The sequence below is a fragment of the Ambystoma mexicanum genome, chromosome 1p (assembly GCF_040938575.1).
Source record: "Ambystoma mexicanum isolate Mex_15411 chromosome 1p, UKY_AmexF1_1, whole genome shotgun sequence".
Classification (NCBI taxonomy): Eukaryota; Metazoa; Chordata; class Amphibia; order Caudata; family Ambystomatidae; genus Ambystoma; species Ambystoma mexicanum.
Genome location: NC_090921.1, coordinates 3,200,536 through 3,228,032, shown reverse-complemented (window position 1 = coordinate 3,228,032; position 27,497 = coordinate 3,200,536). Strand labels below are relative to the sequence as shown.

The 27,497-nt window shown below is 48.2% G+C and overlaps 3 non-coding genes across 3 annotated transcripts; all 3 read right to left on the bottom strand.

Annotated features, from left to right (window-relative positions):
• Positions 1-807: 807 nt before the first annotated feature.
• Positions 808-881, bottom strand: TRNAI-AAU (transfer RNA isoleucine (anticodon AAU)). Its single transcript has one exon. It is a non-coding gene; the product is annotated as a tRNA-Ile (tRNA).
• Positions 882-4,146: 3,265 nt separating this feature from the next.
• Positions 4,147-4,220, bottom strand: TRNAI-AAU (transfer RNA isoleucine (anticodon AAU)). Its single transcript has one exon. It is a non-coding gene; the product is annotated as a tRNA-Ile (tRNA).
• A 10,653-nt stretch (positions 4,221-14,873) lies between these two features.
• Positions 14,874-14,947, bottom strand: TRNAI-AAU (transfer RNA isoleucine (anticodon AAU)). The gene has a single exon. It is a non-coding gene; the product is annotated as a tRNA-Ile (tRNA).
• Between the last annotated feature and the right edge of the window lie 12,550 nt (positions 14,948-27,497).

Sequence of the window (27,497 nt, the reverse complement as noted above, 5' to 3'; positions counted from 1 at the left end):
TGCCTCCTGCCTGCAACATTTTCAGTTGAGTGGGTGACAACCCTGTTATCATTTGCCAGATACCTACTCCATTTACAGGAATTCTAATCAATTGCCTTTGCACTCACACATTTGCCGGGCATGGTTATCATTTGCACAGGCAATCAATCAGTTGCCATTCTTTGGCAATGACTGCCCAGGTCCCATAGCATTTGCCAGGATCAGAAGCTGGGCACGACTAAGTGGGGCAGGGATGCTGCTGATAGGATATCCAAGCAGGTCCTTGACCTATTCCAAACAATGAGACCTTGTAGAGGAAACCACGAGGAAAGATTGGTACACGGCGATTTGATTGATGGGGGGCCTGCAAAAAAGGGGGGATGCCCAGGGGGTGTCGAAAGTTTAAGTTACCCATGGCGGGCCAGAGGGGTGCTGTGCTGCGATGTTGGGCCCATCTCCTGCCCGCAGGTCGATCCGACTCCCACAATTCAGAAGCCAGAAGACTCCTGAGATGTCAGCACACTGCAAAGTTGGAGTGATGTTATCAATTTGGGACTGGAGGGAAATACCTGTGCTGCCACCACAGGCTAAGAAGAGGAGGACCACGGATAGACTGCCTTCTTGCAGTCCTTTTGCTACAGCACTAGGACATGTAGTCATTTCAGGAGCCAAAGAACTGTTTTTGGCATTAGCCAGAGGAAGTCTTTGCTTATATTGTGCTATTACTCAGAATTCCACATCGGCTTATTATTTTACATATTTCATATTCGTCCAATGAGAGTTCTTCATTCATGAAGCTCCAATTTTAAAAGGAAACTTAAAAAGGTGTGGCCAGTACGGGGATCGAACCCGCGACCTTGGCGTTATTAGCACCACGCTCTAACCAACTGAGCTAACCGGCCATTAATACTCACGTGCACAGCAACAGCTACTAGCAGCTGCTGTCAGCAGAACAATGTTCTTAGTACATTCCCATTGAGCCCTTAGCGCCTGCAGTCAGCACATGGGAAGGCGACTTGCAGCCCATGAGACGCGCCTGACAAGATGGAGCAGGTGACATCTAGGCCATTCTTTGGCATGCACTGGATAAGAGCATTTGCACAAGATGTCGTCTTTGCGCTAGTTACAACCAGTTTTGGGAAGGTTTACTGCTGCCACGGACTGCTGCCATTATAGACTCCACGCTCGAGGGTACATTATGAGGGGCAGCTGTCCTGGCCAAGCCTCAATGCCTAATGACTATAGAGTTGCTCCATATATAATACTAGAGCAATTTAGGTATTTTGCACCACAAAGTTATTTGCCACTTGGCTTACTTATGGCAACCTATTCTAAAGTCACTTCCAAGGTGACTCTAAGCAGTGCTTTAAGTGGGATTAGAAATTGAGGGGGGCTCTCGTTAGGGGGTGTGGCCTAGGCATGGGTGTGCTTAGTCCACGCCCCCATCAAGAGCCCCCCTCGCCTAAGAGGTGAGGGTTGCTAAAAGAAGCAGAGCTGGGGTGCACTGGCATTATTACCTTTAATGTGCACAGCCCCTCCTTTTAAACAAAAGAAGCGGCTAAGCGAAGCAAAGGTGTGACCCCAGAATGCCACAGCACACACCCAGCAGGCAGCCTTTTCATTCAAGGAGCCACATGCTGCAATGCTTTACCACAGGCTCCTTGAATGAAAGTGATGCCTGCTGCTGATGGCTCTGTACTCTGAAACAGGAGGAGGTCTGAACTGCCCAGCTTGCCTTTTGTTTCTGAGTAAATAGCCATCAGCCAGCGTGAGTAGCGCAGGGGCTTCATGCTGGGTGATGGCTATTTACTCAGAAACAAAAGGAGGCCTGGCAGTCCAGCCCTCCTCCTGTTTCAGAGTACAGAGCCACCAGGCAGCCCGCACTGGACGGTTGCACCTGCTGCTTGCAGGTGACAGCACTTCGGTTTAGAAAAAAAGAAAAGGCAATTACTTTTTTTCTAATCCGTAGTGCTGACACCTGCACGCAGCTTGTGTAACCGTGCAGCCGCTGCACGGGCGGCCTCAGGTGTCAGCATGGCTGGGTCTAGTCGGGGGTGAGTCCCCGGCAGGGCCCCGGCTTAGGAGCCTTTTCTGGAGACTGCCGGATCTCGGCCCATGCTAGCCCCAGCCCACTTAAAGCTCTGCCTCTAAGTATCAAAGACTGATGATGCTCCTTGAAATGTCTTTTTTCCGGGAAGTCACTTCTGTCCGTGTATCTCACCAGGAACTGGATGTGTTGCCTGCAGGTTACATATAGATTGCTGTGGTAGGTGCATTAACCCACTAGGCGAGCTTATCAGGTGTCAAACCTGGGACTTGCAAGACACACATGCACACAAACACATGCTGCAAAAAACTGGACTTCCTCTGAGGCATCAGGTTGAATGTTGGTGCATGTCCCTTCCTTCATCTAGTATTACTTCCATTGGCCGATGGCAACCATTTTCCACCCCAATGTTGAGGATATTTAGTTTCACAAAGAGAGATTAATCATTGGGGGTGCGAGGCATGTAAAATCTGGCCCAGCATTATGTCTTTGTCTTCACCCTGGGGCGTATGTTGATATGGGCAGAGATGTCTCCTGCCACTGTACCCGGGGACGTCAGTTGGGGGTTGCTAGAGGTCGCATCTGCGACCTCTGAGGTCTCCCTTGCGACATCTGTGTTCTCCCTTGCAACCTCTTGAAAAAAGTTCTCTTTTTTTGTTTTTTTGGGGGGGTTTTGTAATGCAAGCTCCTAGGCTGTGGCCAGCACCATGTAGCTCTTTACTTCTGGAGTGGCTGGCTTTCTTGTTCAGGGCCGTTAAAAAAAATAAGAACAATAAGAACAGGAGTGCCAAAAGTCTAACACTTTCAGCACTGACCCTAAATAACAAAGAATAGGAATACCAAATAATGTGTCTTTCTGGAATGCTATACAATAATTGCTAGACTCATTAAAGGTTTATTTCAGGCACACTTCAGGGGGTGAGTCACTGATTTAGTCTGTTCTTAAACGCCTCAACTCAGCCTTTCATCTTTCTGAGGTCGATAAATGAGTACCAACACATGTTGGGTGATATTGGGTGTATATTTTTACAATATAAAGCGCTTAAGCGTAAGTGCTATATAATAACACATCATTATCATTTGGTCATGGACATCACTTCCTGTGATGTCATCAGGGGGGTCAAGGGTCGTGTGATGTCACTTCCGCTACCCCTGGCATTTTGGTGAAATGACGTCCCTTTGGGGTTGCTGCCTGTTAATGATTGTTTAAACACTCACTCTCTGCTCTCAAAGCTGTGAGATTTGTTGTGCTCTTGCTTACTCCCATTCCAAGCCGCTTCTACCCCGCCGTACTGAGCATCGTTGCGCAGTCATGCCTCCTGCCTGCAGCATTTTCAGTTGAGTGGGTGACAGCCCTGTTATCCTTTGCCAGATACCTGCTCCATTTACAGGAATTCTAATCAATTGCCTTTGCACTCACACATTTGCCGGGCATGGTTATCATTTGCACAGGTAATCAATCAGTTGCCATTCTTTGGCAATGACTGCCCAGGTCCCATAGCATTTGCCAGGATCAGAAGCTGGGCACGGCTAAGTGGGGCAGGGATGCTGCTGATAGGATATCCCAGCAGGTCCTTGTCCTATTCCAAACATTGAGACCTTGTAGAGGAAACCAAGAGGAAAGATTGGTACACAGCGATTTGATTGATGGGGGACCTTCAAAAAAGGGGGGATCCTCAGGGGGTGTCCAAAGTTTAAGTTACCCATGGCTGGCCAGAGGGGTGCTGTGCTGCGATGTTGGGCCCATCTCCTCCCCGCAGGGTGATCCGACTCCCACAATTCAGAAGCCAGAAGACTCCTGAGATGTCAGCACACTGCAAACTTGGAGTGATGTTATCAATTTGGGACTGGCGGGAAATACCTGTGCTGCCACCGCCGGCTAAGAAGAGGAGGACCACGGATAGACTGCCTTCTTGCAGTCCTTTTGCTACAGCACTAGGACATGTAGTCATTTCAGGAGCCAAAGAACTGTTTTTGGCATTAGCCAGAGGACGTCTTTGCTTATATTGTGCTATTACTCAGAATTCCACATCGGCTTATTATTTTACAGATTTCATATTCGTCCAATGAGAGTTCTTCATTCATGACGCTCCAATTTTAAAAGGAAACTTAAAAAGGTGTGGCCAGTACGGGGATCGAACCCGCGACCTTGGCGTTATTAGCACCACGCTCTAACCAACTGAGCTAACCGGCCATTAATACTCACGGTCACAGCAACAGCTACTAGCATCCGCTGTCAGCAGAAAAATGTTCTTAGTACATACCTATTGAGCCCTTAGCGCCTACAGTCAGCACATGGGAAGGCGACTTGCAGCCCATGAGACGCGCCTGACAAGATGGAGCAGGTGACATCTAGACCATTCTTTGGCATGCACTGGATAAGAGCATTTGCACAAGATGTCGTCTTTGGGCCAGTTACAACCACTTTTGGGAAGGCTTACTGCTGCCACGGACTGCTGCCATTATAGACTCCACGCTCGAGGCTACATTATGAGGGGCAGCTGTCCTGGCCAAGCCTCAATGCCTAATGACTATAGAGTTGCTCCATATATAATACTAGTCCAATTTAGGTATTTTGCACCACAAAGTTATTTGCCACTTGGCTTACTTATGGCAACCTATTCTAAAGTCACTTCCAAGGTGACTCTAAGCAGTGCTTTAAGTGGGATTAGAAATTGAGGGGGGCTCTCGTTATGGGGCGTGGCCTAGGCATGGGTGTGCTTAGTCCACGCCCCCATCAAGAACCCCCCTCACCTAAGAGTTGGGGGCTGCTAAAAGAAGCAGAGCTGGGATGCACTGGCATTATTACCTTTAATGCGCACAGCCCCTCCTTTTAAACAAAAGAAGTGGCTAAGCGGAGCAAAGGTGTGACCCCAGAATGCCACAGCACACACCCAGCAGGCAGCCTTTTCATTCAAGGAGCCACATGCTGCAATGCTTTACCACAGGCTCCTTGAATGAAAGTGATGCCTGCTGCTGATGGCTCTGTACTCTGAAACAGGAGGAGGTCTGAACTGCCCAGCTTGCCTTTTGTTTCTGAGTAAATAGCCATCAGCCAGCGTGAGTAGCACAGGGGCTTCATGCTGGGTGATGGCTATTTACTCAGAAACAAAAGGAGGCCTGGCAGTCCAGCCCTCCTCCTGTTTCAGAGTACAGAGCCACCAGGCAGCCCGCACTGGACGGTTGCACCTGCTGCTTGCAGGTGACAGCACTTCGGTTTAGAAAAAAAGAAAAGGCAATTACTTTTTTTCTAATCCGTAGTGCTGACACCTGCACGCAGCTTGTGTAACCGTGCAGCCGCTGCACGGGCGGCCTCAGGTGTCAGCATGGCTGGTTCTAGTCGGGGGTGAGTCCCCGGCAGGGCCCCGGCTTAGGAGCCTTTTCTGGAGACTGCCGGATCTCGGCCCATGCTAGCCCCAGCCCACTTAAAGCTCTGCCTCTAAGTATCAAAGACTGATGATGCTCCTTGAAATGTCTTTTTTCCGGGAAGTCACTTCTGTCCGTGTATCTCACCAGGAACTGGATGTGTTGCCTGCAGGTTACATATAGATTGCTGTGGTAGGTGCATTAACCCACTAGGCGAGCTTATCAGGTGTCAAACCTGGGACTTGCAAGACACACATGCACACAAACACATGCTGCAAAAAACTGGACTTCCTCTGAGGCATCAGGTTGAATGTTGGTGCATGTCCCTTCCTTCATCTAGTATTACTTCCATTGGCCGATGGCAACCATTTTCCACCCCAATGTTGAGGATATTTAGTTTCACAAAGAGAGATTAATCATTGGGGGTGCGAGGCATGTAAAATCTGGCCCAGCATTAAGTCTTTGTCTTCACCCTGGGGCGTATGTTGATATGGGCAGAGATGTCTCCTGCCACTGTACCCGGGGACGTCAGTTGGGGGTTGCTAGAGGTCGCATCTGCGACCTCTGAGGTCTCCCTTGCGACATCTGTGTTCTCCCTTGCAACCTCTTGAAAAAAGTTCTCTTTTTTTGTTTTTTTGGGGGGGTTTTGTAATGCAAGCTCCTAGGCTGTGGCCAGCACCATGTAGCTCTTTACTTCTGGAGTGGCTGGCTTTCTTGTTCAGGGCCGTTAAAAAAAATAAGAACAATAAGAACAGGAGTGCCAAAAGTCTAACACTTTCAGCACTGACCCTAAATAAGAAAGAATAGGAATACCAAATAATGTGTCTTTCTGGAATGCTATACAATAATTGCTAGACTCATTAAAGGTTTATTTCAGGCACACTTCAGGGGGTGAGTCACTGATTTAGTCTGTTCTTAAACGCCTCAACTCAGCCTTTCATCTTTCTGAGGTCGATAAATGAGTACCAACACATGTTGGGTGATATTGGGTGTATATTTTTACAATATAAAGCGCTTAAGCGTAAGTGCTATATAATAACACATCATTATCATTTGGTCCTGGACTTCTGCTTGCATTCACAGTAATTTGGGAATATGGGCCTATACACTCTGATCTTAACAATACATATGGCGATCCATTCTTGTATGAAATGTACATCACATTATGTACATCACACTATAGTGATATTGTAACCATATTTTTCGTGGTGTACAATGCTATGTGATGCCACTTCGTGTTTCGTCAACGGGTGAAAGGTTGTGTTCCATCGCTTCCTGCGATATCACTTCAGGGTGGGGTCAAATGACATCACTTCCTGTGATGTCATCAGGGGGTCAAGGGTCGTGTGATGTCACTTCCGCTACCCCTGGCATTTTGGTGAAATGACGTCCCTTTGGGGTTGCTGCCTGTTAATGATTGCTTAAACACTCTCTCCTCTCAAAGCTGTGAGATTTGTTGTGCTCTTGCTTACTCCCCATTCCAAGCCGCTTCTACCCCGCCGTACTGAGCATCGTTGCGCAGTCATGCCTCCTGCCTGCAACATTTTCAGTTGAGTGGGTGACAGCCCTGTTATCATTTGCCAGATGCCTTCTCCATTTACAGGAATTCTAATCAATTGCCTTTGCACTCACACATTTGCCGGGCATGGTTATCATTTGCACAGGTAATCAATCAGTTGCCATTCTTTGGCAATGACTGCCCAGGTCCCATAGCATTTGCCAGGATCAGAAGCTGGGCACGGCTAAGTGGGGCAGGGATGCTGCTGATAGGATATCCCAGCAGGTCCTCGACCTATTCCAAACAATGAGACCTTGTAGAGGATACCAAGAGGAAAGATTGGTACATAGCGATTTGATTGATGGGGGGCCTGCAAAAAAGGGGGGATTCTCAGGGGGTGTCCAAAGTTTAAGTTACCCATGGCGGGCCAGAGGGGTGCTGTGCTGCGATGTTGGGCCATCTCCTCCCCGCAGGGTGATCCGACTCCCACAATTCAGAAGCCAGAAGACTCCTGAGATGTCAGCACACTGCAAACTTGGAGTGATGTTATCAATTTGGGACTGGCGGGAAATACCTGTGCTGCCACCGCCGGCTAAGAAGAGGAGGACCACGGATAGACTGCCTTCTTGCAGTCCTTTTGCTACAGCACTAGGACATGTAGTCATTTCAGGAGCCAAAGAACTGTTTTTGGCATTAGCCAGAGGACGTCTTTGCTTATATTGTGCTATTACTCAGAATTCCACATGGGCTTATTATTTTACAGATTTCATATTCGTCCAATGAGAGTTCTTCATTCATGAAGCTCCAATTTTAAAAGGAAACTTAAAAAGGTGTGGCCAGTACGGGGATCGAACCCGCGACCTTGGCGTACGCTCTAACCAACTGAGCTAACCGGCCATTAATACTCACGTACAAAGCAACAGCTACTAGCAGCTGCTGTCAGCAGAACAATGTTCTTAGTACATTCCCATTGAGCCCTTAGCGCCTGCGGTCAGCACATGGGAAGGCGACTTGCAGCCCATGAGACGCGCCTGACAAGATGGAGCAGGTGACATCTAGGCCATACTTTGGCATGCACTGGATAAGAGCATTTGCACAAGATGTCGTCTTTGGGCCAGTTACAACCACTTTTGGGAAGGCTTACTGCTGCCACGGACTGCTGCCATTATAGACTCCACGCTCGAGGCTACATTATGAGGGGCAGCTGTCCTGTCCAAGCCTCAATGCCTAATGACTATAGAGTTGCTCCATATATAATACTAGTCCAATTTAGGTATTTTGCACCACAAAGTTATTTGCCACTTGGCTTACTTATGGCAACCTATTCTAAAGTCACTTCCAAGGTGACTCTAAGCAGTGCTTTAAGTGGGATTAGAAATTGAGGGGGGCTCTCGTTAGGGGGCGTGGCCTAGGCATGGGTGTGCTTAGTCCACGCCCCCATCAAGAACCCCCCTCACCTAAGAGTTGGGGGCTGCTAAAAGAAGCAGAGCTGGGATGCACTGGCATTATTACCTTTAATGCGCACATCCCCTCCTTTTAAACAAAAGAAGCGGCTAAGCGGAGCAAAGGTGTGACCCCAGAATGCCACAGCACACACCCAGCAGGCAGCCTTTTCATTCAAGGAGCCACATGCTGCAATGCTTTACCACAGGCTCCTTGAATGAAAGTGATGCCTGCTGCTGATGGCTCTGTACTCTGAAACAGGAGGAGGTCTGAACTGCCCAGCAGTTTCTGCTCAGTTGTTTCTGAGTAAATAGCCATCAGCCAGCGTGGTTAGCGCAGGGGCTTCATGCTGGGTGATGGCTATTTACTCAGAAACAAAAGGAGGCCTGGCAGTCCAGCCCTCCTCCTGTTTCAGAGTACAGAGCCACCAGGCAGCCCGCACTGGACGGTTGCACCTGCTGCTTGCAGGTGACAGCACTTCGGTTTAGAAAAAAAGAAAAGGCAATTACTTTTTTTCTAATCCGTAGTGCTGACACCTGCACGCAGCTTGTGTAACCGTGCAGCCGCTGCACGGGCGGCCTCAGGTGTCAGCATGGCTGGGTCTAGTCGGGGGTGAGTCCCCGGCAGGGCCCCGGCTTAGGAGCCTTTTCTGGAGACTGCCGGATCTCGGCCCATGCTAGCCCCAGCCCACTTAAAGCTCTGCCTCTAAGTATCAAAGACTGATGATGCTCCTTGAAATGTCTTTTTTCCGGGAAGTCACCTCTGTCCGTGTATCTCACCAGGAACTGGATGTGTTGCCTGCAGGTTACATATAGATTGCTGTGGTAGGTGCATTAACCCACTAGGCGAGCTTATCAGGTGTCAAACCTGGGACTTGCAAGACACACATGCACACAAACACATGCTGCAAAAAACTGGACTTCCTCTGAGGCATCAGGTTGAATGTTGGTGCATGTCCCTTCCTTCATCTAGTATTACTTCCATTGGCCGATGGCAACCATTTTCCACCCCAATGTTGAGGATATTTAGTTTCACAAAGAGAGATTAATCATTGGGGGTGCGAGGCATGTAAAATCTGGCCCAGAATTAAGTCTTTGTCTTCACCCTGGGGCGTATGTTGATATGGGTAGAGATGGCTCCTGCCACTGTACCCGGGGACGTCAGTTGGGGGTTGCTAGAGGTCGCATCTGCGACCTCTGAGGTCTCCCTTGCGACATCTGTGTTCTCCCTTGCAACCTCTTGAAAAAAGTTCTCTTTTTTTGTTTTTTTGGGGGGGTTTTGTAATGCAAGCTCCTAGGCTGTGGCCAGCACCATGTAGCTCTTTACTTCTGGAGGGGCTGGCTTTCTTGTTCAGGGCCGTTAAAAAAAATAAGAAAAATAAGAACAGGAGTGCCAAAAGTCTAACACTTTCAGCACTGACCCTAAATAAGAAAGAATAGGAATACCAAATAATGTGTCTTTCTGGAATGCTATACAATAATTGCTAGACTCATTAAAGGTTTATTTCAGGCACACTTCAGGGGGTGAGTCACTGATTTAGTCTGTTCTTAAACGCCTCAACTCAGCCTTTCATCTTTCTGAGGTCGATAAATGAGTACCAACACATGTTGGGTGATATTGGGTGTATATTTTTACAATATAAAGCGCTTAAGCGTAAGTGCTATATAATAACACATAATTATCATTTGGTCATGGACTTCTGCTTGCATTCACAGTAATTTGGGAATATGGGCCTATACACTCTGATCTTAACAATACATATGGCGATCCATTCTTGTATGAAATGTACATCACATTATGTACATCACACTATAGTGATATTGTAACCATATTTTTCGTGGTGTACAATGCTATGTGATGCCACTTCGTGTTTCGTCAACGGGTGAAAGGTTGTGTTCCATCGCTTCCTGCGATATCACTTCAGGGTGGGGTCAAATGACATCACTTCCTGTGATGTCATCAGGGGGTCAAGGGTCGTGTGATGTCACTTCCGCTACCCCTGGCATTTTGGTGAAATGACGTCCCTTTGGTGTTGCTGCCTGTTAATGATTGCTTAAACACTCTCTCCTCTCAAAGCTGTGAGATTTGTTGTGCTCTTGCTTACTCCCCATTCCAAGCCGCTTCTACCCCGCCGTACTGAGCATCGTTGCGCAGTCATGCCTCCTGCCTGCAACATTTTCAGTTGAGTGGGTGACAGCCCTGTTATCATTTGCCAGATGCCTTCTCCATTTACAGGAATTCTAATCAATTGCCTTTGCACTCACACATTTGCCGGGCATGGTTATCATTTGCACAGGTAATCAATCAGTTGCCATTCTTTGGCAATGACTGCCCAGGTCCCATAGCATTTGCCAGGATCAGAAGCTGGGCACGGCTAAGTGGGGCAGGGATGCTGCTGATAGGATATCCCAGCAGGTCCTCGACCTATTCCAAACAATGAGACCTTGTAGAGGATACCAAGAGGAAAGATTGGTACATAGCGATTTGATTGATGGGGGGCCTGCAAAAAAGGGGGGATTCTCAGGGGGTGTCCAAAGTTTAAGTTACCCATGGCGGGCCAGAGGGGTGCTGTGCTGCGATGTTGGGCCATCTCCTCCCCGCAGGGTGATCCGACTCCCACAATTCAGAAGCCAGAAGACTCCTGAGATGTCAGCACACTGCAAACTTGGAGTGATGTTATCAATTTGGGACTGGCGGGAAATACCTGTGCTGCCACCGCCGGCTAAGAAGAGGAGGACCACGGATAGACTGCCTTCTTGCAGTCCTTTTGCTACAGCACTAGGACATGTAGTCATTTCAGGAGCCAAAGAACTGTTTTTGGCATTAGCCAGAGGACGTCTTTGCTTATATTGTGCTATTACTCAGAATTCCACATGGGCTTATTATTTTACAGATTTCATATTCGTCCAATGAGAGTTCTTCATTCATGAAGCTCCAATTTTAAAAGGAAACTTAAAAAGGTGTGGCCAGTACGGGGATCGAACCCGCGACCTTGGCGTACGCTCTAACCAACTGAGCTAACCGGCCATTAATACTCACGTACAAAGCAACAGCTACTAGCAGCTGCTGTCAGCAGAACAATGTTCTTAGTACATTCCCATTGAGCCCTTAGCGCCTGCGGTCAGCACATGGGAAGGCGACTTGCAGCCCATGAGACGCGCCTGACAAGATGGAGCAGGTGACATCTAGGCCATACTTTGGCATGCACTGGATAAGAGCATTTGCACAAGATGTCGTCTTTGGGCCAGTTACAACCACTTTTGGGAAGGCTTACTGCTGCCACGGACTGCTGCCATTATAGACTCCACGCTCGAGGCTACATTATGAGGGGCAGCTGTCCTGTCCAAGCCTCAATGCCTAATGACTATAGAGTTGCTCCATATATAATACTAGTCCAATTTAGGTATTTTGCACCACAAAGTTATTTGCCACTTGGCTTACTTATGGCAACCTATTCTAAAGTCACTTCCAAGGTGACTCTAAGCAGTGCTTTAAGTGGGATTAGAAATTGAGGGGGGCTCTCGTTAGGGGGCGTGGCCTAGGCATGGGTGTGCTTAGTCCACGCCCCCATCAAGAACCCCCATCACCTAAGAGTTGGGGGCTGCTAAAAGAAGCAGAGCTGGGATGCACTGGCATTATTACCTTTAATGCGCACATCCCCTCCTTTTAAACAAAAGAAGCGGCTAAGCGGAGCAAAGGTGTGACCCCAGAATGCCACAGCACACACCCAGCAGGCAGCCTTTTCATTCAAGGAGCCACATGCTGCAATGCTTTACCACAGGCTCCTTGAATGAAAGTGATGCCTGCTGCTGATGGCTCTGTACTCTGAAACAGGAGGAGGTCTGAACTGCCCAGCAGTTTCTGCTCAGTTGTTTCTGAGTAAATAGCCATCAGCCAGCGTGGTTAGCGCAGGGGCTTCATGCTGGGTGATGGCTATTTACTCAGAAACAAAAGGAGGCCTGGCAGTCCAGCCCTCCTCCTGTTTCAGAGTACAGAGCCACCAGGCAGCCCGCACTGGACGGTTGCACCTGCTGCTTGCAGGTGACAGCACTTCGGTTTAGAAAAAAAGAAAAGGCAATTACTTTTTTTCTAATCCGTAGTGCTGACACCTGCACGCAGCTTGTGTAACCGTGCAGCCGCTGCACGGGCGGCCTCAGGTGTCAGCATGGCTGGGTCTAGTCGGGGGTGAGTCCCCGGCAGGGCCCCGGCTTAGGAGCCTTTTCTGGAGACTGCCGGATCTCGGCCCATGCTAGCCCCAGCCCACTTAAAGCTCTGCCTCTAAGTATCAAAGACTGATGATGCTCCTTGAAATGTCTTTTTTCCGGGAAGTCACCTCTGTCCGTGTATCTCACCAGGAACTGGATGTGTTGCCTGCAGGTTACATATAGATTGCTGTGGTAGGTGCATTAACCCACTAGGCGAGCTTATCAGGTGTCAAACCTGGGACTTGCAAGACACACATGCACACAAACACATGCTGCAAAAAACTGGACTTCCTCTGAGGCATCAGGTTGAATGTTGGTGCATGTCCCTTCCTTCATCTAGTATTACTTCCATTGGCCGATGGCAACCATTTTCCACCCCAATGTTGAGGATATTTAGTTTCACAAAGAGAGATTAATCATTGGGGGTGCGAGGCATGTAAAATCTGGCCCAGAATTAAGTCTTTGTCTTCACCCTGGGGCGTATGTTGATATGGGTAGAGATGGCTCCTGCCACTGTACCCGGGGACGTCAGTTGGGGGTTGCTAGAGGTCGCATCTGCGACCTCTGAGGTCTCCCTTGCGACATCTGTGTTCTCCCTTGCAACCTCTTGAAAAAAGTTCTCTTTTTTTGTTTTTTTGGGGGGGTTTTGTAATGCAAGCTCCTAGGCTGTGGCCAGCACCATGTAGCTCTTTACTTCTGGAGGGGCTGGCTTTCTTGTTCAGGGCCGTTAAAAAAAATAAGAAAAATAAGAACAGGAGTGCCAAAAGTCTAACACTTTCAGCACTGACCCTAAATAAGAAAGAATAGGAATACCAAATAATGTGTCTTTCTGGAATGCTATACAATAATTGCTAGACTCATTAAAGGTTTATTTCAGGCACACTTCAGGGGGTGAGTCACTGATTTAGTCTGTTCTTAAACGCCTCAACTCAGCCTTTCATCTTTCTGAGGTCGATAAATGAGTACCAACACATGTTGGGTGATATTGGGTGTATATTTTTACAATATAAAGCGCTTAAGCGTAAGTGCTATATAATAACACATAATTATCATTTGGTCATGGACTTCTGCTTGCATTCACAGTAATTTGGGAATATGGGCCTATACACTCTGATCTTAACAATACATATGGCGATCCATTCTTGTATAAAATGTACATCACATTATGTACATCACACTATAGTGATATTGTAACCATATTTTCGTGGTGTACAATGCTATGTGATGCCACTTCCTGTTTCGTCAACGGGTGAAAGGTTGTGTTCCATCGCTTCCTGCGATATCACTTCAGGGTGGGGTCAAATGACATCACTTCCTGTGATGTCATCAGGGGGTCAAGGGTCGTGTGATGTCACTTCCGCTACCCCTGGCATTTTGGTGAAATGACGTCCCTTTGGGGTTGCTGCCTGTTAATGATTGTTTAAACACTCACTCTCTGCTCTCAAAGCTGTGAGATTTGTTGTGCTCTTGCTTACTCCCCATTCCAAGCCGCTTCTACCCCGCCGTACTGAGCATCGTTGCGCAGTCATGCCTCCTGCCTGCAACATTTTCAGTTGAGTGGGTGACAGCCCTGTTATCATTTGCCAGATGCCTTCTCCATTTACAGGAATTGTAATCAATTGCCTTTGCACTCACACATTTGCCGGGCATGGGTATCATTTGCACAGGTAATCAATCAGTTGCCATTCTTTGGCAATGACTGCCCAAGTCCCATAGCATTTGTCAGGATCAGAAGCTGGGCACGGCTAAGTGGGGCAGGGATGCTGCTGATAGGATATCCCAGCAGGTCCTTGTCCTATTCCAAACAATGAGACCTTGTAGAGGAAACCAAGAGGAAAGATTGGTACACAGCGATTTGATTGATGGGGGACCTGCAAAAAAGGGGGGATTCCCAGGGGGTGTCCAAAGTTTAAGTTACCCATGGCGGGCCAGAGGGGTGCTGTGCTGCGATGTTGGGCCCATCTCCTCCCCGCAGGGTGATCCGACTCCCACAATTCAGAAGCCAGAAGACTCCTGAGATGTCAGCACACTGCAAACTTGGAGTGATGTTATCAATTTGGGACGGGCGGGAAATACCTGTGCTGCCACCGTCGGCTAAGAAGAGGAGGACCACGGATAGACTGCCTTCTTGCAGTCCTTTTGCTACAGCACTAGGGCATGTAGTCATTTCAGGAGCCAAAGAACTGTTTTTGGCATTAGCCAGAGGACGTCTTTGCTTATATTGTGCTATTACTCAGAATTCCACATCGGCTTATTATTTTACAGATTTCATATTCGTCGAATGAGAGTTCTTCATTCATGACGCTCCAATTTTAAAAGGAAACTTAAAAAGGTGTGGCCAGTACGGGGATCGAACCCGCGACCTTGGCGTTATTAGCACCACGCTCTAACCAACTGAGCTAACCGGCCATTTATACTCACGTGCACAGCAACAGCTACTAGCAGCTGCTGTCAGCAGAACAATGTTCTTAGTACATTCCTATTGAGCCCTTAGCGCCTGCGGTCAGCACATGGGAAGGCGACTTGCAGCCCATGAGACGCGCCTGACAAGATGGAGCAGGTGACATCTAGGCCATTCTTTGGCATGCACTGGATAAGAGCATTTGCACAAGATGTCGTCTTTGGGCTAGTTACAACCAGTTTTGGGAAGGTTTACTGCTGCCACGGACTGCTGCCATTATAGACTCCACGCTCGAGGCTACATTATGAGGGGCAGCTGTCCTGGCCAAGCCTCAATGCCTAATGACTATAGAGTTGCTCCATATATAATACTAGTGCAATTTAGGTATTTTGCACCACAAAGTTATTTGCCACTTGGCTTACTTATGGCAACCTATTCTAAAGTCACTTCCAAGGTGACTCTAAGCAGTGCTTTAAGTGGGATTAGAAATTGAGGGGGGCTCTCGTTAGGGGGTGTGGCCTAGGCATGGGTGTGCTTAGTCCACGCCCCCATCAAGAGCCCCCCTCGCCTAAGAGGTGAGGGTTGCTAAAAGAAGCAGAGCTGGGGTGCACTGGCATTATTACCTTTAATGCGCCCAGCCCCTCCTTTTAAACAAAAGAAGCGGCTAAGCGGAGCAAAGGTGTGACACCAGTATGCCACAGCTCACACCCAGCAGGCAGCCTTTTCATTCAAGGAGCCACATGCTGCAATGCTTTACCACAGGCTCCTTGAATGAAAGTGATGCCTGCTGCTGATGGCTCTGTACTCTGAAACAGGAGGAGGTCTGAACTGCCCAGCTCGCCTTTTGTTTCTGAGTAAATAGCCATCAGCCAGCGTGAGTAGTGCAGGGGCTTCATGCTGGGTGATGGCTATTTACTCAGAAACAAAAGGAGGCCTGGCAGTCCAGCCCTCCTCCTGTTTCAGAGTACAGAGCCACCAGGCAGCCTGCACTGGACGGTTGCACCTGCTGCTTGCAGGTGACAGCACTTCGGTTTAGAAAAAAAGAAAAGGCAATTACTTTTTTTCTAAACCGTAGTGCTGACACCTGCAGGCAGCTTGTGTAACCGTGCAGCCGCTGCACGGGCAGCCTCAGGTGTCAGCATGGCTGGGGCTAGTCGGGGGTGAGTCCCCGGCAGGGCCCCGGCTTAGGAGCTTTTTCTGGAGACTGCCGGGGCTCGGCCCATGCTAGCCCCAGCCCACTTAAAGCTCTGACTCTAAGTATCAAAGACTGATGATGCTCCTTGAAATGTCTTTTTCCGGGAAGTCACTTCTGTCCTTGTATCTCACCAGGAACTGGATGTGTTGCCTGCAGGTTACATATAGATTGCTGTGGTAGGTGCATTAACCCACTAGGCGAGCTTATCAGGTTTCAAACCTGGGACTTGCAAGACACACATGCGCACAAACACATGCTGCAAAAAACGGGACTTCCTCTGAGGCATCAGGTTGAATGTTGGTGCATGTCCCTTCCTTCATCTAGTATTACTTCCATTGGCCAATGGCAACCATTTTCCACCCCAATATTGAGGATATTTAGTTTCACAAAGAGAGAATAATCATTGGAGGTGCGAGGCATGTAAAATCTGGCCCAGCATTAAGTCTTTGTCTTCACCCTGGGGCGTATATTGATATGGGCAGAGATGTCTCCTGCCACTGTACCCGGGGACGTCAGTTGGGGGTCACCAGAGGTCGCATCTGCGACCTTTGAGGTCTCCCTTGCGACATCTGTGTTCTCCCTTGCAACCTCTTGAAAAAAGTTCTCTTTTTTTGTTTTTTTGGGGGGGTTTTGTAATGCAAGCTCCTAGGCTGTGGCCAGCACCATGTAGCTCTTTACTTCTGGAGTGGCTGGCTTTCTTGTTCAGGGCCGTTAAAAAAAATAAGAAAAATAAGAACAGGAGTGCCAAAAGTCTAACACTTTCAGCACTGACCCTAAATTAGAAAGAATAGGAATACCAAATAATGTGTCTTTCTGGAATGCTATACAATCATTGCTAGACTCATTAAAGGTTTATTTCAGGCACACTTCAGGGGGTGAGTCACTGATTTAGTCTGTTCTTAAACGCCTCAACTCAGCCTTTCATCTTTCTGAGGTCGATAAATGAGTACCAACACATGTTGGGTGATATTGGGTGTATATTTTTACTATATAAAGCGCTTAAGCGTAAGTGCTATATAATAACACATCATTATCATTTGGTCATGGACTTCTGCTTGCATTCACAGTAATTTGGGAATATGGGCCTATACACTCTGATCTTAACAATACATATGGCGATCCATTCTTGTATGAAATGTACATCACATTATGTACATCACACTATAGTGATATTGTAACCATATTTTTCGTGGTGTACAGTGCTATGTGATGCCACTGCCTGTTTCGTCAACGGGTGAAAGGTTGTGTTCCATCGCTTCCTGCGATATCACTTCAGGGTGGGGTCAAATGACATCACTTCCTGTGATGTCATCAGGGGGTCAAGGGTCGTGTGATGTCACTTCCGCTACCCCTGGCATTTTGGTGAAATGACGTCCCTTTGGGGTTGCTGCCTGTTAATGATTGTTTAAACACTCACTCTCTGCTCTCAAAGCTGTGAGATTTGTTGTGCTCTTGCTTACTCCCATTCCAAGCCGCTTCTACCCCGCCGTACTGAGCATCGTTGCGCAGTCATGCCTCCTGCCTGCAACATTTTCAGTTGAGTGGGTGACAACCATGTTATCATTTGCCAGATACCTACTCCATTTACAGGAATTCTAATCAATTGCCTTTGCACTCACACATTTGCCGGGCATGGTTATCATTTGCACAGGCAATCAATCAGTTGCCATTCTTTGGCAATGACTGCCCAGGTCCCATAGCATTTGCCAGGATCAGAAGCTGGGCACGGCTAAGTGGGGCAGGGATGATGCTGATAGGATATCCCAGCAGGTCCTTGACCTATTCCCAACAATGAGACCTTGTAGAGGAAACCAAGAGGAAAGATTGGTACACAGCGATTTGTTTGATGGGGGGCCTGCAAAAAAGGGGGGATGCCCAGGGGGTGTCCAAAGTTTAAGTTACCCATGGCGGGCCAGAGTGGTACTGTGCTGCGATGTTGGGCCCATCTCCTCCCCGCAGGGTGATCCGACTCCCACAATTCAGAAGCCAGAAGACTCCTGAGATGTCGGCACACTGCAAAGTTGGAGTGATGTTATCAATTTGGGACTGGAGGGAAATACCTGTGCTGCCACCACAGGCTAAGAAGAGGAGGACCACGGATAGACTGCCTTCTTGCAGCCCTTTTGCTACAGCACTAGGACATGTAGTCATTTCAGGAGCCAAAGAACTGTTTTTGGCATTAGCCAGAGGAATTCTTTGCTTATATTGTGCTATTACTCAGAATTCCACATCGGCTTATTATTTTACAGATTTCATATTCGTCCAATGAGAGTTCTTCATTCATGAAGCTACAGGTGGCGTTATTAGCACCACGCTCTAACCAACTGAGCTAACCGGCCATTAATACTCACGTACAAAGCAACAGCTACTAGCAGCTGCTGTCAGCAGAACAATGTTCTTAGTACATTCCCATTGAGCCCTTAGCGCCTGCGGTCAGCAAATGGGAAGGCGACTTGCAGCCCATGAGACGCGCCTGACAAGATGGAGCAGGTGACATCTAGGCCATACTTTGGCATGCACTGGATAAGAGCATTTGCACAAGATGTCGTCTTTGGGCCAGTTACAACCACTTTTGGGAAGGCTTACTGCTGCCACGGACTGCTGCCATTATAGACTCCACGCTCGAGGCTACATTATGAGGGGCAGCTGTCCTGTCCAAGCCTCAATGCCTAATGACTATAGAGTTGCTCCATATATAATACTAGTCCAATTTAGGTATTTTGCACCACAAAGTTATTTGCCACTTGGCTTACTTATGGCAACCTATTCTAAAGTCACTTCCAAGGTGACTCTAAGCAGTGCTTTAAGTGGGATTAGAAATTGAGGGGGGCTCTCGTTAGGGGGCGTGGCCTAGGCATGGGTGTGCTTAGTCCACGCCCCCATCAAGAACCCCCCTCACCTAAGAGTTGGGGGCTGCTAAAAGAAGCAGAGCTGGGATGCACTGGCATTATTACCTTTAATGCGCACAGCCCCTCCTTTTAAACAAAAGAAGCGGCTAAGCGGAGCAAAGGTGTGACCCCAGAATGCCACAGCACACACCCAGCAGGCAGCCTTTTCATTCAAGGAGCCACATGCTGCAATGCTTTACCACAGGCTCCTTGAATGAAAGTGATGCCTGCTGCTGATGGCTCTGTACTCTGAAACAGGAGGAGGTCTGAACTGCCCAGCTTGCCTTTTGTTTCTGAGTAAATAGCCATCAGCCAGCGTGAGTAGCACAGGGGCTTCATGCTGGGTGATGGCTATTTACTCAGAAACAAAAGGAGGCCTGGCAGTCCAGCCCTCCTCCTGTTTCAGAGTACAGAGCCACCAGGCAGCCCGCACTGGACGGTTGCACCTGCTGCTTGCAGGTGACAGCACTTCGGTTTAGAAAAAAAGAAAAGGCAATTACTTTTTTTCTAATCCGTAGTGCTGACACCTGCACGCAGCTTGTGTAACCGTGCAGCCGCTGCACGGGCGGCCTCAGGTGTCAGCATGGCTGGGTCTAGTCGGGGGTGAGTCCCCGGCAGGGCCCCGGCTTAGGAGCCTTTTCTGGAGACTGCCGGATCTCGGCCCATGCTAGCCCCAGCCCACTTAAAGCTCTGCCTCTAAGTATCAAAGACTGATGATGCTCCTTGAAATGTCTTTTTTCCGGGAAGTCACTTCTGTCCGTGTATCTCACCAGGAACTGGATGTGTTGCCTGCAGGTTACATATAGATTGCTGTGGTAGGTGCATTAACCCACTAGGCGAGCTTATCAGGTGTCAAACCTGGGACTTGCAAGACACACATGCACACAAACACATGCTGCAAAAAACTGGACTTCCTCTGAGGCATCAGGTTGAATGTTGGTGCATGTCCCTTCCTTCATCTAGTATTACTTCCATTGGCCGATGGCAACCATTTTCCACCCCAATGTTGAGGATATGTAGTTTCACAAAGAGAGATTAATCATTGGGGGTGCGAGGCATGTAAAATCTGGCCCAGCATTAAGTCTTTGTCTTCACCCTGGGGCGTATGTTGATATGGGCAGAGATGTCTCCTGCCACTGTACCCGGGGACGTCAGTTGGGGGTTGCTAGAGGTCGCATCTGCGACCTCTGAGGTCTCCCTTGCGACATCTGTGTTCTCCCTTGCAACCTCTTGAAAAAAGTTCTCTTTTTTTGTTTTTTTGGGGGGGTTTTGTAATGCAAGCTCCTAGGCTGTGGCCAGCACCATGTAGCTCTTTACTTCTGGAGTGGCTGGTTTTCATGTTCAGGGCCGTTAAAAAAAATAAGAACAATAAGAACAGGAGTGCCAAAAGTCTAACACTTTCAGCACTGACCCTAAATAAGAAAGAATAGGAATACCAAATAATGTGTCTTTCTGGAATGCTATACAATAATTGCTAGACTCATTAAAGGTTTATTTCAGGCACACTTCAGGGGGTGAGTCACTGATTTAGTCTGTTCTTAAACGCCTCAACTCAGCCTTTCATCTTTCTGAGGTCGATAAATGAGTACCAACACATGTTGGGTGATATTGGGTGTATATTTTTACAATATAAAGCGCTTAAGCGTAAGTGCTATATAATAACACATCATTATCATTTGGTCATGGACATCACTTCCTGTGATGTCATCAGGGGGTCAAGGGTCGTGTGATGTCACTTCCGCTACCCCTGGCATTTTGGTGAAATGACGTCCCTTTGGGGTTGCTGCCTGTTAATGATTGTTTAAACACTCACTCTCTGCTCTCAAAGCTGTGAGATTTGTTGTGCTCTTGCTTACTCCCATTCCAAGCCGCTTCTACCCCGCCGTACTGAGCATCGTTGCGCAGTCATGCCTCCTGCCTGCAACATTTTCAGTTGAGTGGGTGACAGCCCTGTTATCATTTGCCAGATGCCTTCTCCATTTACAGGAATTGTAATCAATTGCCTTTGCACTCACACATTTGCCGGGCATGGTTATCATTTGCACAGGTAATCAATCAGTTGCCATTCTTTGGCAATGACTGCCCAGGTCCCATAGCATTTGCCAGGATCAGAAGCTGGGCACGGCTAAGTGGGGCAGGGATGCTGCTGATAGGATATCCCAGCAGGTCCTTGTCCTATTCCAAACATTGAGACCTTGTAGAGGAAACCAAGAGGAAAGATTGGTACACAGCGATTTGATTGATGGGGGACCTGCAAAAAAGGGGGGATCCTCAGGGGGTGTCCAAAGTTTAAGTTACCCATGGCTGGCCAGAGGGGTGCTGTGCTGCGATGTTGGGCCCATCTCCTCCCCGCAGGGTGATCCGACTCCCACAATTCAGAAGCCAGAAGACTCCTGAGATGTCAGCACACTGCAAACTTGGAGTGATGTTATCAATTTGGGACTGGCGGGAAATACCTGTGCTGCCACCGCCGGCTAAGAAGAGGAGGACCACGGATAGACTGCCTTCTTGCAGTCCTTTTGCTACAGCACTAGGACATGTAGTCATTTCAGGAGCCAAAGAACTGTTTTTGGCATTAGCCAGAGGACGTCTTTGCTTATATTGTGCTATTACTCAGAATTCCACATCGGCTTATTATTTTACAGATTTCATATTCGTCCAATGAGAGTTCTTCATTCATGACGCTCCAATTTTAAAAGGAAACTTAAAAAGGTGTGGCCAGTACGGGGATCGAACCCGCGACCTTAGCGTTATTAGCACCACGCGCTAACCGGCCATTAATACTCACGGTCACAGCAACAGCTACTAGCATCCGCTGTCAGCAGAAAAATGTTCTTAGTACATACCTATTGAGCCCTTAGCGCCTACAGTCAGCACATGGGAAGGCGACTTGCAGCCCATGAGACGCGCCTGACAAGATGGAGCAGGTGACATCTAGACCATTCTTTGGCATGCACTGGATAAGAGCATTTGCACAAGATGTCGTCTTTGGGCCAGTTACAACCACTTTTGGGAAGGCTTACTGCTGCCACGGACTGCTGCCATTATAGACTCCACGCTCGAGGCTACATTATGAGGGGCAGCTGTCCTGGCCAAGCCTCAATGCCTAATGACTATAGAGTTGCTCCATATATAATACTAGTCCAATTTAGGTATTTTGCACCACAAAGTTATTTGCCACTTGGCTTACTTATGGCAACCTATTCTAAAGTCACTTCCAAGGTGACTCTAAGCAGTGCTTTAAGTGGGATTAGAAATTGAGGGGGGCTCTCGTTATGGGGCGTGGCCTAGGCATGGGTGTGCTTAGTCCACGCCCCCATCAAGAACCCCCCTCACCTAAGAGTTGGGGGCTGCTAAAAGAAGCAGAGCTGGGATGCACTGGCATTATTACCTTTAATGCGCACAGCCCCTCCTTTTAAACAAAAGAAGTGGCTAAGCGGAGCAAAGGTGTGACCCCAGAATGCCACAGCACACACCCAGCAGGCAGCCTTTTCATTCAAGGAGCCACATGCTGCAATGCTTTACCACAGGCTCCTTGAATGAAAGTGATGCCTGCTGCTGATGGCTCTGTACTCTGAAACAGGAGGAGGTCTGAACTGCCCAGCTTGCCTTTTGTTTCTGAGTAAATAGCCATCAGCCAGCGTGAGTAGCACAGGGGCTTCATGCTGGGTGATGGCTATTTACTCAGAAACAAAAGGAGGCCTGGCAGTCCAGCCCTCCTCCTGTTTCAGAGTACAGAGCCACCAGGCAGCCCGCACTGGACGGTTGCACCTGCTGCTTGCAGGTGACAGCACTTCGGTTTAGAAAAAAAGAAAAGGCAATTACTTTTTTTCTAATCCGTAGTGCTGACACCTGCACGCAGCTTGTGTAACCGTGCAGCCGCTGCACGGGCGGCCTCAGGTGTCAGCATGGCTGGTTCTAGTCGGGGGTGAGTCTCCGGCAGGGCCCCGGCTTAGGAGCCTTTTCTGGAGACTGCCGGATCTCGGCCCATGCTAGCCCCAGCCCACTTAAAGCTCTGCCTCTAAGTATCAAAGACTGATGATGCTCCTTGAAATGTCTTTTTTCCGGGAAGTCACTTCTGTCCGTGTATCTCACCAGGAACTGGATGTGTTGCCTGCAGGTTACATATAGATTGCTGTGGTAGGTGCATTAACCCACTAGGCGAGCTTATCAGGTGTCAAACCTGGGACTTGCAAGACACACATGCACACAAACACATGCTGCAAAAAACTGGACTTCCTCTGAGGCATCAGGTTGAATGTTGGTGCATGTCCCTTCCTTCATCTAGTATTACTTCCATTGGCCGATGGCAACCATTTTCCACCCCAATGTTGAGGATATTTAGTTTCACAAAGAGAGATTAATCATTGGGGGTGCGAGGCATGTAAAATCTGGCCCAGCATTAAGTCTTTGTCTTCACCCTGGGGCGTATGTTGATATGGGCAGAGATGTCTCCTGCCACTGTACCCGGGGACGTCAGTTGGGGGTTGCTAGAGGTCGCATCTGCGACCTCTGAGGTCTCCCTTGCGACATCTGTGTTCTCCCTTGCAACCTCTTGAAAAAAGTTCTCTTTTTTTGTTTTTTTGGGGGGGTTTTGTAATGCAAGCTCCTAGGCTGTGGCCAGCACCATGTAGCTCTTTACTTCTGGAGTGGCTGGCTTTCTTGTTCAGGGCCGTTAAAAAAAATAAGAACAATAAGAACAGGAGTGCCAAAAGTCTAACACTTTCAGCACTGACCCTAAATAAGAAAGAATAGGAATACCAAATAATGTGTCTTTCTGGAATGCTATACAATAATTGCTAGACTCATTAAAGGTTTATTTCAGGCACACTTCAGGGGGTGAGTCACTGATTTAGTCTGTTCTTAAACGCCTCAACTCAGCCTTTCATCTTTCTGAGGTCGATAAATGAGTACCAACACATGTTGGGTGATATTGGGTGTATATTTTTACAATATAAAGCGCTTAAGCGTAAGTGCTATATAATAACACATCATTATCATTTGGTCATGGACTTCTGCTTGCATTCACAGTAATTTGGGAATATGGGCCTATACACTCTGATCTTAACAATACATATGGCGATCCATTCTTGTATGAAATGTACATCACATTATGTACATCACACTATAGTGATATTGTAACCATATTTTTCGTGGTGTACAATGCTATGTGATGCCACTTCGTGTTTCGTCAACGGGTGAAAGGTTGTGTTCCATCGCTTCCTGCGATATCACTTCAGGGTGGGGTCAAATGACATCACTTCCTGTGATGTCATCAGGGGGTCAAGGGTCGTGTGATGTCACTTCCGCTACCCCTGGCATTTTGGTGAAATGACGTCCCTTTGGTGTTGCTGCCTGTTAATGATTGTTTAAACACTCACTCTCTGCTCTCAAAGCTGTGAGATTTGTTGTGCTCTTGCTTACTCCCATTCCAAGCCGCTTCTACCCCGACGTACTGAGCATCGTTGCGCAGTCATGCCTCCTGCCTGCAACATTTTCAGTTGAGTGGGTGACAGCCCTGTTATCATTTGCCAGATGCCTTCTCCATTTACAGGAATTCTAATCAATTGCCTTTGCACTCACACATTTGCCGGGCATGGTTATCATTTGCACAGGTAATCAATCAGTTGCCATTCTTTGGCAATGACTGCCCAGGTCCCATAGCATTTGCCAGGATCAGAAGCTGGGCACGGCTAAGTGGGGCAGGGATGCTGCTGATAGGATATCCCAGCAGGTCCTCGACCTATTCCAAACAATGAGACCTTGTAGAGGATACCAAGAGGAAAGATTGGTACACAGCGATTTGATTGATGGGGGGCCTGCAAAAAAGGGGGGATTCTCAGGGGGTGTCCAAAGTTTAAGTTACCCATGGCGGGCCAGAGGGGTGCTGTGCTGCGATGTTGGGCCCATCTCCTCCCAGCAGGGTGATCCGACTCCCACAATTCAGAAGCCAGAAGACTCCTGAGATGTCAGCACACTGCAAAGTTGGAGTGATGTTATCAATTTGGGACTGGCGGGAAATACCTGTGCTGCCACCGCCGGCTAAGAAGAGGAGGACCACGGATAGACTGCCTTCTTGCAGTCCTTTTGCTACAGCACTAGGACATGTAGTCATTTCAGGAGCCAAAGAACTGTTTTTGGCATTAGCCAGAGGACGTCTTTGCTTATATTGTGCTATTACTCAGAATTCCACATGGGCTTATTATTTTACAGATTTCATATTCGTCCAATGAGAGTTCTTCATTCATGAAGCTCCAATTTTAAAAGGAAACTTAAAAAGGTGTGGCCAGTACGGGGATCGAACCTGCGACCTTGGCGTTATTAGCACCACGCTCTAACCAACTGAGCTAAACGGCCATTAATACTCACGTACAAAGCAACAGCTACTAGCAGCTGCTGTCAGCAGAACAATGTTCTTAGTACATTCCCATTGAGCCCTTAGCGCCTGCGGTCAGCACATGGGAAGGCGACTTGCAGCCCATGAGACGCGCCTGACAAGATGGAGCAGGTGACATCTAGGCCATACTTTGGCATGCACTGGATAAGAGCATTTGCACAAGATGTCGTCTTTGGGCCAGTTACAACCACTTTTGGGAAGGCTTACTGCTGCCACGGACTGCTGCCATTATAGACTCCACGCTCGAGGCTACATTATGAGGGGCAGCTGTCCTGTCCAAGCCTCAATGCCTAATGACTATAGAGTTGCTCCATATATAATACTAGTCCAATTTAGGTATTTTGCACCACAAAGTTATTTGCCACTTGGCTTACTTATGGCAACCTATTCTAAAGTCACTTCCAAGGTGACTCTAAGCAGTGCTTTAAGTGGGATTAGAAATTGAGGGGGGCTCTCGTTAGGGGGTGTGGCCTAGGCATGGGTGTGCTTAGTCCACGCCCCCATCAAGAGCCCCCCTCGCCTAAGAGGTGAGGGTTGCTAAAAGAAGCAGAGCTGGGGTGCACTGGCATTATTACCTTTAATGCGCCCAGCCCCTCCTTTTAAACAAAAGAAGCGGCTAAGCGGAGCAAAGGTGTGACACCAGTATGCCACAGCTCACACCCAGCAGGCAGCCTTTTCATTCAAGGAGCCACATGCTGCAATGCTTTACCACAGGCTCCTTGAATGAAAGTGATGCCTGCTGCTGATGGCTCTGTACTCTGAAACAGGAGGAGGTCTGAACTGCCCAGCTCGCCTTTTGTTTCTGAGTAAATAGCCATCAGCCAGCGTGAGTAGCGCAGGGGCTTCATGCTGGGTGATGGCTATTTACTCAGAAACAAAAGGAGGCCTGGCAGTCCAGCCCTCCTCCTGTTTCAGAGTACAGAGCCACCAGGCAGCCTGCACTGGACGGTTGCACCTGCTGCTTGCAGGTGACAGCACTTCGGTTTAGAAAAAAAGAAAAGGCAATTACTTTTTTTCTAAACCGTAGTGCTGACACCTGCAGGCAGCTTGTGTAACCGTGCAGCCGCTGCACGGGCAGCCTCAGGTGTCAGCATGGCTGGGGCTAGTCGGGGGTGAGTCCCCGGCAGGGCCCCGGCTTAGGAGCTTTTTCTGGAGACTGCCGGGGCTCGGCCCATGCTAGCCCCAGCCCACTTAAAGCTCTGACTCTAAGTATCAAAGACTGATGATGCTCCTTGAAATGTCTTTTTCCGGGAAGTCACTTCTGTCCTTGTATCTCACCAGGAACTGGATGTGTTGCCTGCAGGTTACATATAGATTGCTGTGGTAGGTGCATTAACCCACTAGGCGAGCTTATCAGGTTTCAAACCTGGGACTTTCAAGACACACATGCGCACAAACACATGCTGCAAAAAACGGGACTTCCTCTGAGGCATCAGGTTGAATGTTGGTGCATGTCCCTTCCTTCATCTAGTATTACTTCCATTGGCCAATGGCAACCATTTTCCACCCCAATATTGAGGATATTTAGTTTCACAAAGAGAGAATAATCATTGGAGGTGCGAGGCATGTAAAATCTGGCCCAGCATTAAGTCTTTGTCTTCACCCTGGGCATATATTGATATGGGCAGAGATGTCTCCTGCCACTGTACCCGGGGACGTCAGTTGGGGGTCACCAGAGGTCGCATCTGCGACCTTTGAGGTCTCCCTTGCGACATCTGTGTTCTCCCTTGCAACCTCTTGAAAAAAGTTCTCTTTTTTTGTTTTTTTGGGGGGGTTTTGTAATGCAAGCTCCTAGGCTGTGGCCAGCACCATGTAGCTCTTTACTTCTGGAGTGGCTGGCTTTCTTGTTCAGGGCCGTTAAAAAAAATAAGAAAAATAAGAACAGGAGTGCCAAAAGTCTAACACTTTCAGCACTGACCCTAAATTAGAAAGAATAGGAATACCAAATAATGTGTCTTTCTGGAATGCTATACAATCATTGCTAGACTCATTAAAGGTTTATTTCAGGCACACTTCAGGGGGTGAGTCACTGATTTAGTCTGTTCTTAAACGCCTCAACTCAGCCTTTCATCTTTCTG